The following is a 14,637-nucleotide window of genomic DNA, read 5'->3' on the forward strand; positions in this document are numbered from 1 at the left end:
TTCCGAAGAACCTGAGTTCACTCCAGTTTTTGATTGGGTTCGTGTTGATCAGTCTTTAGTTAGATTTCTATGTTATGTTTTGTGTACTATTGTTTGTCTGTTTGTCTTTTTCTGTTTTAGCCATGACGTTGTCGGTTTATTTTCGACTTATCAGTTTGAATGTCCCTTTAGTATCTTTCGCCGCTCTTTTACCTGTTCAATTAGGAAATAAACCATCAAACAATGTCAAATGCAAGAAAAAGACTCCTTTAAGGCAAATTTAGTTAAACTAGTCATATGTTTATGTGTCTTTTTCATGTCAGGAACTGTGGTAATCTTATGTAACTTCTAGTAAATTTCGTGTAGAATTTTAATGCTGATACCATATCTTTAAAAATATTCTCTTTAATTATTCACAACATGCATAGACTATGGATAATTTGGAGCTTTACACAATGTATAGACACTTTCTATCATGTATGTGTCTTTTTTATGTGGACTTGCTGCCTCGTTAGTGTATATCATCCCAATCATCCCAATTTATGTTTCCCTATGGTATCTTATATCTTTTATTTTTTTGTCTAATTTAATATATATATATATATTTCTCAGACGTACTTATATATATATTTCTTATTTATATATTGAATAATAAAAGAAAAACATGATCTTTTAAAGATTGTTCGAAATCCAAGAACCATTTTTGTCTTTCTTTTTATTCGTTTTCTTCTTTTTCTTGTCTTTCCTCTTTCTGTTACGACCCCGTCTTCCCTGCCTACATTTCGCAGAAATGGTTTTGCCTGGACAACATGAATAACAACTGTTTTTTTTTGCGCATCTGATCTTGCCTTTAACACAATTTAAACAAAGCTTATCGATTTTATTCTTCTTCTGTTTACACTTTCCTTGCGTATTTGTGGTTGGAGACGCTTGATTCTGACATTTTGGATGAGTTGCTTGCCCTTTGCAACAAAATGTTTTACATTTTTCTCTTGGACTTTTTCTTTTCAAGCATTTCGTACACTGTTGATCAGTACTAGGTGTTGGTTTGGTTTTCGGGCTTATGACGGTTGTAGGTACTGTTGTACTATCCTCTTTTGAAGCTGTTGTTCCTTGTTCTAGTTGTATGTCTTCGTCTGCAATATGATGCTTAATTTAAATATTGATATCGCAAGACATACAGCGAAAAAAAAATATTTAGTTATCTTCAATTATAAACGGGTTATGTTGCTTTGAACGTTATAAGCTCATAATTGTTATATCTATCCAAGTGAAAGGGGAGGCACATACATGTATAAGGCAATACCGAATTACTGTGTAATTTTGTAAATATCATATACCTACATAATTGCCTACTGGAAGTTTTCATATCTTATTGACTTATTTCATTTAATTATTAAGTCTCGTTTGGTATGCATTTTTTTATTGAGCTATTTTGCCTAGTAGGGTAGGTTATCGCTTGATTATCGTACGAGAAATTTTAGTTTTGATACTTTTGATACTTGGAAATGATTTATAAGAAAACATTCTAAAAAAATAGGGTGCATGTAGTTTGGCACTTAAGTTGTAATGAATTCAATTTGCTTATTTGTGCTGAATTGATTTCATACAATGGCAACTTTTAATGAAGTACTTATAACTTTACTAAAATTCAAAGTATCACAGCCAAAAAGTAAAATCACAAAAATACGGATCTCTTAACGGAACGTCCCAAATTAAATGGCAAAATCAAAAGCTCCAAGGTGTGTACTCTGAGCTTCTTACAATAATTGAGCCTCTTTCTGAACAATGTCAAGGCATCGCGTCAAATCATCAACGCCTTAAGACTTCATAACGTCTGCAGTTCTTTAAGAGATTTTGGCTAATGTTGAGCATTTATCCCCAAAATGTGCAAGTAAAGCATCTTACCAAAACAAAACAAAAATATGTTGGAAAAGAGAGGCGAAAAAATACCATTGAATGATATAAGCAGGTTCGTGATGTTTGGTCTTAGCTAGCATGTACATATTGATTGATTGAAAATCGATACGTTACGTCTAGTGGCAACTATTTCATGCATGTGTGCTGCAGTTAACAAAAAAAAAATTAAAAAATCGAAATATCAATTCGGTAAGGTATGTATGTTTAGTGACATTAACCGTAATCATGCTTTGAATAATCTTTTATTTATACCAATTGAATAAATCTTACCAAATGTGAGCTGTGGGTCTTTACCAAACTCAAAAATTCCGTCACATGCAGATTTTGCATTGTTTTCCTGTTTGTTTAGTCCTGTAAATTGACAAACAAAATCTATTATAATTAAAAACCAATTGTTCAGAGAACAATTGAAGGTCTCTCCACCAAAACAATGTATTTTAATATGAAAGTTGTAAAAAATTAAGTTTAACATGTTTAAAATGTCATATCAATCGTCAAATGATAGCTTAATATTGTACGCTGATTCTAAAAATATATGGTTTCTATACGATATTTTTTAAATAAGGAAGATAATTTGTTACTTCCGGTTTGACAAATGTAATTTCCGATAATATTTGAATATTTACTTGACACTGATTCCAAAATTATCTGGTTCTATATACTTTTATATTAATAAAGTACAAAAAATAGCTACTTTCGGTTTACACAAGGTCACTTCCGGTTGGGTTTTTCGAGGTGAAATGGTTTGATACTTTTTGCCAAAATGTCTCATGGCTTTATCTTGTATACATATGAGGTAAAAGCAAAGGTCAAAATCTAGAACGTCAAATTAAGCTATGACTTTGAGATTAATTTCAAGGTGAAATTAATTTCAAGGTCATAAACCAAGGACCTCGAATCAAAAGACCATAGGTCTTTATTATATTTAGTTAATGAGTTATATTACCATACGCGTATTTTTAAACACAAGCCCACATTCCCTTGCAATCAAAATTTACGTGTTACAACATGTCGCAACTAACAATTTGGTAAAATTAATTTGTTGATATTTTATACGGTTTTTTGGAAATAAGTGAAAATGAGCCAAATTCAAAAATTAGAATATGACCTTGACCTTTTACCTTGACCTAATTTTCATTTCTTTGAACCAAGGACCTCAAATCAAAAGCTCCTAGGTCTCTTTCACTTATGGTTTACAAGATAAAAATGCATATCACTTATATCAAATGCATAAGAGGAAATAACTCTCATATGGAGCATTAGTATTGCTTCAGTCAAAATAGAACAAATCATGCAAAGGATATAACGAGTAATTTTATAAAATAAATTTGTCGTAATCTTTTACAGTTGCGAAGGAGAAGTGGACACAAGGAAAACAGTGTTTGGGGAGATAACTCCTATAAAGAAAAGTATTCGGTAAAGCAGGGGAAATTTCAAAAGCGCATAAACTGTTCGATATCATATACCAAATATCTGAGCGACATATTGCGAAACAAATATTTATCGCAAGAACAAAATTAGGCGGGAAAAAAATTATCAGAAGAAAAACAAAAGTTCTTTTTATAGAAAAGTGGAAAGACCTAATTATTATTTTGTAAATTCTATTTGCTCTTTTAATGCCGACATCGATTGTACTGAAAAAGCTAATGTAAACATTTTGTACAAAATTATGATTTATGCCGATTATAAACAAGAAGGTGTGATGTGAAACGCAAAAAAAAAAAACACCCCGGTAACTTAAGAATAAAATAATTATGGATTCAATGCGCATTCTTCAACTGTTATAATAAAACCTTAAACTCTAATACTAACCTTTTTTCATCTGTGTTGCCAGCTCTAACGTAGAATAATTAATTTTTGGATTTCACGTGTGTTCTGATTGGCTGACGTCGTTTTTGTTAATCAGCTCATAGATATAATTTAGTCATGTGACCGTGACGTCATCAACGTTTTTTCATGGTTTAATACGATTCAAAATGGAATTTAGAATTAAATTATAAGAAATAACAGTAATTGTATATGTCTATTCGAAATAACATAAACAATGAAGTATAACACATTTTTATGTTATTTCTTCATAGACAGAAAAAAATATTACAAATATTCCTTAAATAAAGACTAGGTTAATCATTTGTTGTCTACAAAAGACTTATTTAGTCACGCTCGTAGCAAAGAAAATTTAAATGGGGCAAATGACCTCCGCCTATCATAATTTGAGTGTCCGGTCTTGTGTTCGTCCGTCTCAAATATATAGTTTCCACTCTCAAAAATTAAAAAACCTTGCAGTTTAGTAATGCAATATTCGATATCATATTCACCATCCTAAACGGCATAACACGATCAAAAACGAACCATAACTTATATTATTCTTATAGAATAATTAATAGAAAAATTCAAATTAAAAAAGATTCAATGAATAACCGAACAACACATTTAATAAATGGATTTAATTCCTGATTGCGCGTTGCGCATGAGTGAAGTCTTTTTTAGTATGGTTTGGTTACGAGTTGAATATTTGTCAATACCTAGAACCAGTGTTTGAAATCTAACCATGACTATATTTCTATATTGTGGAATGCATTAGTAGAGGACCAGTTAACGCCTGTCTTCTGTGGGTATATGCTATGTTTTATCTGATAACCCAGATTACATCTAAAAATTATCACAGTGCACTTATTTGCTTGCGCGAGACTCTGTGTGATAGTTCTCATAAAAGAGGGACGAAAGATACAACGCCATGGCTTAAAATGAAAAAGATATATCTCCTCTTTTTTTTTCCTATTTCTGAGAGTAACTGTAGGTTTAAACTTACTTCTGAAACATATAACGAAGCCTTTACCCGATTTAGATTTGCCAGTTTTTGATGAAAATTTGATGTTGACCTGGGTATAAGGCGGGAATTCTTTACGAAAATCTTCCTTTTCAACCATGATCTCATTAATGGTCAACTGGTCGTTTTGCATATCGATGTCAAATAAACTTATCTCTACTAAAACCCTGCTTCCGCCTGAAGTAGGTACGGTTATTGTAGTTGCACAAGTTTTCTCGGGTTTGAAAATCTGTGACTTATTCAAATTATCTTCAAACATCGTTCTGTCGTAATTCCACGGTATGTTTTGATGGCTTAGTATTACACCACTATTGGCATTGGTTCCAATGTACTGGCTTTTACATATCAAATCTTTGAAGTACACTCTAGTTTGTACAGCTGAAAGGTGAAGAAAACATAGAAAATGATTTTAGATAAATATTTGATTGTCATAATTATCTTATTTAGTTAATATACACTCGCTGCATTGAAGACCTATTGGTGACCCTCGGCTGTTATCTGATCTTTGGTCTGGTTGTTGTCTCTTTGACACATTCCCAACTTTCATTCTTAATTTTACTCTTTTTTTCAGGGTCAATCGAATTCTCAAACTGTCGATATGTGCCTCGATTTGTTTAACATCTTAAAACAGTTAGCAAAGTAATCAAAACGTAGTGCGAGATAAACGTTAAGATGGTAAAATAGAGAAGTTAAAAGTACTGTTTTTTCTAAACTTGGTTTGCTGAGATATAGAAATAAGGTTAAGTCCTTTTCATTTGTTAATAGATGCATGATTTTTTAAATTTTTTTTCGATTGGCTTTGTGCTTGCTGTCAGTAACATTGAGAAGTCTCATATCTGTATTTAGTGTCTTTTTAATGTGGGGATGTGTATGTGTCCTTCTACTTCCACTGTTTGATTTGTTCCTTTGTTTTATGCTTTGTATCGATCTGATGAGTAAAAGCCCTTTTCAACTGATTTTTATAATGTATAAGTTGTACTGTTTTTTGTGTGTATTAAGGTATCACCAGCCCAGTAGTCAGCACTTCGGTGTTGACATGAATATCAATTATATGGTCATTTTTATAAATTTTCTGTTTACCAAACATTGACTTTTTCGAAAAGTAAGGATTTTCTTATCCCAGGAATAGATTACCATAGCTGCATTTGGCAACAACTTTTTGGAATTTTGGGTCCTCAATGCTCTTCAACTTTGTACTTGTTTGGCTTTATAACTATTTTGATCTGAGCGTCACTGATGAGTCTTATGTAGACGAAACGCGCGTCTGGCATATTAAATTATAATCCTGCTACCTTTGATAACTTTTTACTTGCCTTTGATACAAATCCAGTCATGGACTATGATTGATTGGGCCTTATTTATACATTTTTGTGTATAAATCGGTGTCAAGGGAAACTTGATTAAACAGGATTGTTTCCAAAAGCAATCAGCTATATCTGCATAAAGATCGACTGGTCTGCCAACACAAGGAGGCTCAGTATTCTGAAAGAATTGACCAGAGGCCGAACATTCGTCAGATGAGGCATCAATGTTTGGTTTATAAATAACATATCCTAGTGGACAGCTAATGTCTATGGATTTGCACAAGTTATTTTCTGGAGGTACAGGAAAACACGAAGACTTGGAAGGAGAATTTGCCTCTGAAAAAATAAACCGTAAAATTTTAAAATTTTAAAACAGGAAAACATGTTTTTTTGAAAGATGACTAGTTATTTATAAATGTTTGCTCATTCATTGTAATTAAGATTGACATTAGAAATCAATAGACAGGCGGAGCATCAGCTTGTATTATGGTATTGAATGTTTGAAACAAAGCCAGCAAGCCAACCAAACCTTTAAACTGAAAGCATTAGGAAAAGTAGATAAAAAAGACATGAGAACAATAAGGAAAGGTAGAAATAACAATAGATTTACGGAAACAAATTTTATATTGCCTTGATTTATCAAAATATCCAATACCGTAAACCCTCCAAATGAAACAGAGGGATGACGACAACATCATAGAAAAACACAGACAAACATTCGGAGATTGATAACACTAATGTTTTAATTATTATTTTGAACATTTCGAGTTAGTATCAACTTTTAAATATTTTAAAGCATTTTCCCTGTGTCCAATGGTCACAACTGCCGCAAAAGCAAGGAATATACTATAATCAAGCTGCCTTTAAAATCTGATGATATGATTCTATACCAAATATCTAATAAATATAGTGAAGATTTTCAGAAAAGATAAGTGAAAATTTTAATGAATTATACCTAACCGACGGACGGTTTACACCTTTAATCCACTTTGACTTCGTAGATTTAATGACACGCGTCATACAACATATATGTTTCATTTTTAGTTTAACTAGGTAAATATTATACATAATTATAATTTGCGGTAACTTCAGGTGTTAAGGTAGTTTAAATCATTTGATTTACTATTTAAAAGACACCATTTTTCCAAAATTAAGATAAATACATAAAAGCGACTCGGACCCAACAAATTAATAAAGTAAATGTTTTTTTTTTACAGGGGATCATACTTAAAATACAATGCACCTCGTATGATTTACAAAGAATTATTTACAGAAATATTAATACAAATATTTTATTCAAATTGATATCGTTGTTGACAAGATAAAATGTGATGTCGTCTTTTATATTTGAACAACACCGGTTACATTCTACTCCAAGTAAAACAAAATGGGATGTAAATATTAAACTGGCATATCTTTGTTTGAAATGATATAACTTTTTTAACACTACAATAAGAATAAAATGAATGTATAAAGCCGATATTAATTTTCTTTGCAAAAATCCTTACCTGCAAGGAAAATATATCTAGTAAAAGCCACAATACTAAGCACGGTAATAATTGCCATGTAGTATAGTACGTCCTATACTATACTGTAAATAGTAGTAAGTGTAACATGGACTACAAATGTAACAAACATGTATTTTAGAGTATATTAGAACAATACATGTAATATGATCTAAGACATAGTGCTGTACTATTTTACTGATTGGGCGTCATATTTGTCTATATGTATAATTGGTTGAAGTGGTATACTTCCTTTATTAAGTTATATATAAGTGAGGTAGATAAAAATATCACTACCCTTGTCAAAGGTGAAATGTTACGTATTTTAAAGATTACTGATTAAGTATTTAAATGTCTTTGTCTTTTATCTATACAAACTATGATAATTTTAGTTTTTTCTAAACATATGCTTTTAATGTTTGAAGTGAAGAAGGAAAAGTTATATTACATGTAAGCGAATGAAATACAAGTATAAAAAATAAATAAATGTGAATTATGATCTTGTCTATCTTTGTATCTCGGACGAATCATATTAATGATGATATATTTATCCTTGTGCTATATGTCAATGGATACAAGTTAATGACAACAAAGTAGTTTATATAGGCCAGTCTGAATTGCAAAGTGGCCGAGGTCGTTCTATTTTTGACATATTGGTGAATACATAATAATATATATAATTTGTCTCAAGTATAGCCCAACACTGTAAGATGTGAAAATGACGTATAATTATAACGTTAAGTATAACTATGATTCTCCTTTTAAAGTACCTCAATGTTAAACTGTATAATTTTATCAATACATATTTATACAAATACTGACTTCAGAATCATTTTTTATTTTGATTTCTAAGCTTTCCTACTTTGATCGATCTATTATCGTCATTAATAAACAACGCATAATTTGCTTTCAACTGAGATTCATCAATTATTTATCTAAATCAAGTTTATGTTCTACTATTGTATTTATTTATGCATTTGAGTAGAACGAAGTATACATTTTGTCAGAATTAGTGTTTTGTTCCAGATAAACATTACAAAAAAAACTTCAGATAACTGACATCTACCGTGTCTCGTCTAATGTTAAATAGTTCGATCCACTTAATTATGTATTTGGTTGTCTTTAAGATGTGCTCATATTGGCATGTTCGTTCGGAAGATCTTTCTATGTTTAAATATTGTCTGACCATAACTTCTGCTCCCTTCATATAAACACTATTTTTAACAGAGTGATTGTAATATTTGTTCTTTCGCTACAGTGTGCACCACATTTTTCATGCTATTTTGAATAGACAGAAAAACATATTACATTCTTTCCTTATAATTTAAGTCTAAATTCCATTTTAAACCGGCGTAAATCACGAAAAAACGTTGATGACGTCACAGTCACATACCAAAATTTTGTAAAGCCGTTCCGGCACGACAGAGTAGATCGTATGGGTGGTGGGGTGGCTGTTTATGTGAAAAGTTGTCTTTCTGCAAAACGGAGATGTGACTTAGAAGTAAACGGGGTAGAAAGTGTTTGGCTAGAACTAAAGTTAAAACAGAATCGACCCTTTTTGCTCGGTACTTTCTATAGGCCTCCCAACTCACCACAGCATTTGTTGAATCTTATAGAGCACTCTTTTGATCTCGCTTCAGATACCGGCATTGAGACCATCGTAATTGTAGGCGATTTTAATGACGACCAAATGAATCCGAGGCAATCTAAGATGAAGGAAATTTTCACAAGATATGGCATGACCCAATTTGTAGAGGAACCTACACATTTTTGTGAAAATTCAGCATCTATTATTGATTTGGTATTAAGTAATAAATTAAACGTAGTAGATTTGGTCCACGTAGGCCAACCGTTTCTTCCCGCTAATATCCGATTTCACTCTCCTGTTTACGGTATACTAAAATTTCAAAAATCGTCAAATACGTGTTTCAAACGCAAAATATGGTTGTACGACAGAGGCGACTACGACCTTTTCCGTAGGATGCTTTCAGATGTTAACTGGAACGATTTTATTGAATCTAGCAATAACGTCGATGTGCTCGTCGAGAGATTTTCCGAATTATTAATAGATTTTGCTTCGAAAGCTATTCCAAATAAAAATATCAATGTTAGGAAAACCGAACCTCCGTGGATGAATAATTACATACGCAGGACTATTAGAAAAAGGAACCGTATTTATAAGAAGGCGAAAAAGGCAAATAGTCCCGAAAACTGGCTACAATTTCGCAGGAGTCGTAACAAAACTGTGAACGTAATACGGAATGAGAAGACAAAATTCTATGACAAACTGATCGGAAAGCTTAGAACGACCATGTCTTCAACCAAAATTTGGTGGAATTTAGCCTACCGCATAACCAACCTAAAATCTCGAGACATGAATACCCCGCCTATCAATTTAAACAGCTCTATTATTGAGGACGATAAACAAAAGACCGAGGCATTTAATGACTATTTTGCGTCGCAGTCTAATATTGACGATAGCAACAAACTACTGCCTAGGGACGACACCCCTCCAGATAAACGATTAAGTAGTATCGTTTTCGAAACGTACGAAGTTAAAGACATTCTTCAAACTTTAAATGTCAACAAGGCTTCGGGGCCTGATGCTATAAGCGGTCGTATTCTCAAGCCGGTTGCCGATATTATAGCAAAACCACTACGCGCTATTTTCAACTTAAGTCTTAGAACGAAGTTGTTCCCGTCCGCATGGAAGCTAGCTAATGTAATTCCTTGTTTCAAGAATGACGATAAAAGCATACTTAGTAATTATCGACCAATATCTCTTCTATCGGTGATGAGTAAAGTTTTCGAGCGTTGTGTATATAAGCACGTATTTAACTTTATACGAGTTTTGATTTCCGAGCACCAGTCTGGTTTCATGCCTAACGATTCGACCAGAAATCAGCTTTTATACATTTGTAACGTTCTTAGCAAAGCCTTAGACGAAGGCAAAGATATCAGGTTCATATTTTTCGATATAAGTAAAGCCTTCGACCGTGTGTGGCATAAGGGATTGCTCTATAAGTTGCAAATGATGGGGATTGTTGGTGACCTTCTCCTGTGGCTTAAAGATTACTTGTCGAACAGAAAACAAAGGGTGGTCATAAACGGAGTAGAATCTTCCTGGGCTGATGTAAATGCTGGAGTACCCCAGGGGTCAATTCTCGGGCCCTTGCTGTTCCTTATTTATATTAATGACATTATTAACGAAGTAAGCTGTAAGATTAAACTATTTGCGGATGATACATGTATTTATGCTGTTGTAGATAATCCACTGGTTTCGTCGATTTCTTTAAACAACAACTTGTGTAAAATAAATAGCTGGGCGGATAAATGGTTAGTAAATTTTAACCCGTCTAAGACAGAATCCATCGTATTCTCACGCAAAAGTGAACCAGATTATCACCCCCCTTTCAATATGAATGGCGTCATTATAAAAAGAGTTCAAACTCATAAGCACTTGGGATTAACTTTCTCGAGTGATGGGACATGGAATCATCACATTGAAAAAATTATTTCAAAGACGTTACCTCGACTAAACTTACTACGTCGCCTAAAATTTAGGCTAGACAGAAGATCTCTTGAAAATATGTATTTTAGCTGTGTTCGCCCATTACTTGAATATGTTGATGTTGTCTGGGATAACTGTCCCGAATACTTAAAAGCAAAGCTTGAACATATAAATTACGATGCTGCACGCATCGTTACTGGTGCAACAAAACTCACCAGTCTACGCTTACTTTTGGCTGAATGCGGATGGGAGACTCTTCAACAGCGAAGAGATAAGCATAAACTTTTACTTTTTCATAATATGGTGAATGGAAAGACCCCATGTTATCTAAATGATATCCTTCCCGATCAGTTTAGAAACATTCATCAGTATAGAACTCGTTCTGCAAATAATTTTCCATCAGTACCCTGTCGAACTACTTATCATATGAAAAGTTTCCTTCCATCAACAGTTCGACTATGGAATAGCCTCCCCCCAGATATAAAAAATGCTGGTTCTATCGCGCCACTTAAAGCATTTCTAAAGATAAATCATTCTATACCAAATTATTATTATGCAGGCAGTAGACTAGGCCAGATATATCATGCCCGAATCCGTACCGAGAGCAGTAGTCTTAGGGATCACTTGTATCAGAAAAATTTGGAATCAGACCCATTTTGTAAATGTAAACAGATAGAAACCTCAGAACACTTCCTTCTAAACTGTCCCAATTATCATCGAACTCGTGAAGCCCTTTTTGTTAACCTAGTTGGTACACTTAACATAGATACGTTACTATATGGGGATCCGAACATTACCGATATAGACAATAAAAAGAACTTTCTTATTGTCCAAGACTATATATTCAAAACTAAGAGATTCACATAATTATTCTTGTTGGCCCAACAACATGTCACCCAATATTAAAAATACTATCTGCATTATATTTTAATTTCCATTACATTTGATTTCTTTTTCCATGATATTATATTATATAATTGTACATTTTCTGTCCATTGTAATTGATTTTGCCATTTAAAAGGAGAGGAATTTGTATAAGTGACTTGTCACTTGTTTTCCAATCCATTGTATTGTATTTATGTTCGCATTTATTTATCTGTTTCTGAATAAAATATTGTTTACACTAAAATTATGTCTATGATATGATAAACAAAACACTGTCAGTCGATCGGAAGACGCGTTACAAAATTAAATCATATGGAATTATCACTGTATTGACGACTGCTGTACCCCATTTTTACTTGTTGTGTCTCTTTGTTTTTGTGTTTAGTGCTTAGTGCTATTAAATATCAATTGGTAACTATTTAGGTTTTATCTTTCTGCACAGAGCAAACATTGCTTTTGTGTTTGGTCAACAATCCTTTTATATGTGTACATAAAATATTGATGTAATTTTAAAAAGTTAATGAATTCAAGAATCTACAACTTCTATAGTATTAGCATTATTGTATACATGAAAATCTAGTTAATGTTCTGCTTTTCGTATGCTTAACACAACAATTTTGTTTAGTCTCTATAAATCCTATATGATAAGATATCTAAAGTGTAATGTTCATCAAACAGCCACCGACCATAGATAAGATGTGTATTATCATTTTTGTGTCAATTTTGCAGATACCCAAGCGGTTATCCCAGTATCTCTGGGTAAAACTGTGTCGTAATTCTTTAAAACTTACGCAGTCATGGTCATCGTCATTATACATCACCTACTCTGTATGATGTCTTTATTTATGACTTACTGCCATTTACACAAAAGCAAGCTGTAAGGTATACATCACATTCGCACGAAACTTTATTCATTATCCCTTTCAAAACTTCATTAACGTTTCAATCCATGTTTGGAAACCACTGTTACAATTGCAAACCCTCATTCCAACCAATACAAACGTTTAACTACTTTGATATGAGCGTCACTGGTGAGTCTTATGTAGATGAAACGCGCGTCTGGCGTATTAAATTATAGTTCTGGTACCTTTGATAACTATTTAACTATTTACATCACTGTGTCAATGTCACTGCCGGTTGACTTTTCGTCCCAGTGGTTATCACCAGCTCAGCAGCAGCACTTCGGTGTTGACATGATTATCAATTATATGGTAATTTTTATAAATTTCCTGTTACAAAACTTTGAATTTTTAAAAAAACTAAAGATTTTCTACTACCATAGACGTATTTGGCACAACTTGTTGGAATTTTTGGTCTTCAATGCTCTCCATCTTTCTACTTTTTTGGCTTTATAACTATTTTGAAGTAAGCGTCAATGGTGAGTCGTATTTAGATGAAAATCGCGCCTGCCGTATTAAGTTATAATCGTGGTACCTTTGATATCTATTTACAGCCATAATTTCGGATATTGCCAATCACAGACTTTTCAAACTAGTTCGCATTGAAAAGATGAAAAAGAGAAAAATATATTATTTTAAACTTTACTTTGCCAACAAATTAAAGGTCTCGATGGCGTCAACTTGAGCAATATCTTTCATAATAAATTAGTTGAATCGAAAATTCCTATCAATCTGTACAAATCATTTCTTATACCTATACCATACCAATTGCAACTAACATTTTGATAACAATCAAGTTTTGCATGCTCTCAATATTGACGATTTCAAGTCTGAACCTTCTTATTGCAACAGTGGTAGTTCCCATACACCCATTCACATACAGTCCAGTTGGTCATGTTAAAACCAGTGACCTCAACATTGTCAACATTATTTTCCTGCGAAATGTGTTATCCAAAGGTCCAAAGTATCGTGAGCCTAAATCCAATTGGAAATACAACTTCAAAATACTGATAGATTCAGTCGAAGATTATGCCAGGCAATGGGCTAAACGCGAGAAGGAAGACATAGATACATTGATACAAATCAGAAATAGGAAACTGAGGGAGTCTATCAATAGGTCCGAGTACACAGTTATTTCGTAGTGCATTTCTTTTAGACAATAAATGAAAATTAAAAAAATCCCACCTGCGCTTTCTCAATAATATTTTTACAGTGTGTTGTACTACTTTTGGGACAAATTATATCAAAATTATAGAAAACTTCATCAGCTCTAACTCAAAATATGGACAATTTTGTGTTAAGGGGGTCTTGAAATCTTTTGACAGCTTCCGAAGTGCTAATTTTTGACCTTTTTCAGCTGAACCTAATCACTACTTTACATTAATATTTATGACCCAAATTTTTTTACAGTGTCATTTCACCCCCCAACTTGCTATATGAGGCATAAAACATGGAGAAATAAATTTGGAAGGGGTATGACAAAAATTGGCAAGTAACACACTGTCCACACTAAGGACTATATTCGTGGACAACGAAAATCAAAGGACGATAACTGTGTACTCGGACCTAATAGGATAAAATAAGTTAACCAATCTTAATAAAACTTGGTATGACTAAAGCTTAATATATTATAAGACTGCTTACAAAGTTTCATAGCAATAGGATATATATTATAGACAATATGATTAATTCTATATTCAACTTTACGTGTTAAATTTAGACGTTAAAATTGAAAAATTTCAACTATCAACATTTGGGGCTTTTAAAATTTAAATATTGCAAAAAAATACTTTTAAAATGCCTT

General features: G+C 32.7%; 1 long non-coding RNA gene across 1 annotated transcript; it reads right to left on the reverse strand.

Moving 5' to 3' along the window:
* Positions 1 to 534: 534 nt before the first annotated feature.
* LOC143075941 (uncharacterized) lies at positions 535 to 7,710 on the reverse strand. The gene is made up of 5 exons (XR_012978476.1): positions 7,542 to 7,710; positions 6,043 to 6,369; positions 4,712 to 5,107; positions 2,170 to 2,250; positions 535 to 1,115 (listed from the first exon to the last, which is right to left on the reverse strand). It is a non-coding gene; the product is annotated as an uncharacterized LOC143075941 (long non-coding RNA).
* Positions 7,711 to 14,637: the final 6,927 nt, after the last annotated feature.

This window comes from Mytilus galloprovincialis, chromosome 5, assembly GCF_965363235.1.
Source record: "Mytilus galloprovincialis chromosome 5, xbMytGall1.hap1.1, whole genome shotgun sequence".
Classification (NCBI taxonomy): Eukaryota; Metazoa; Mollusca; class Bivalvia; order Mytilida; family Mytilidae; genus Mytilus; species Mytilus galloprovincialis.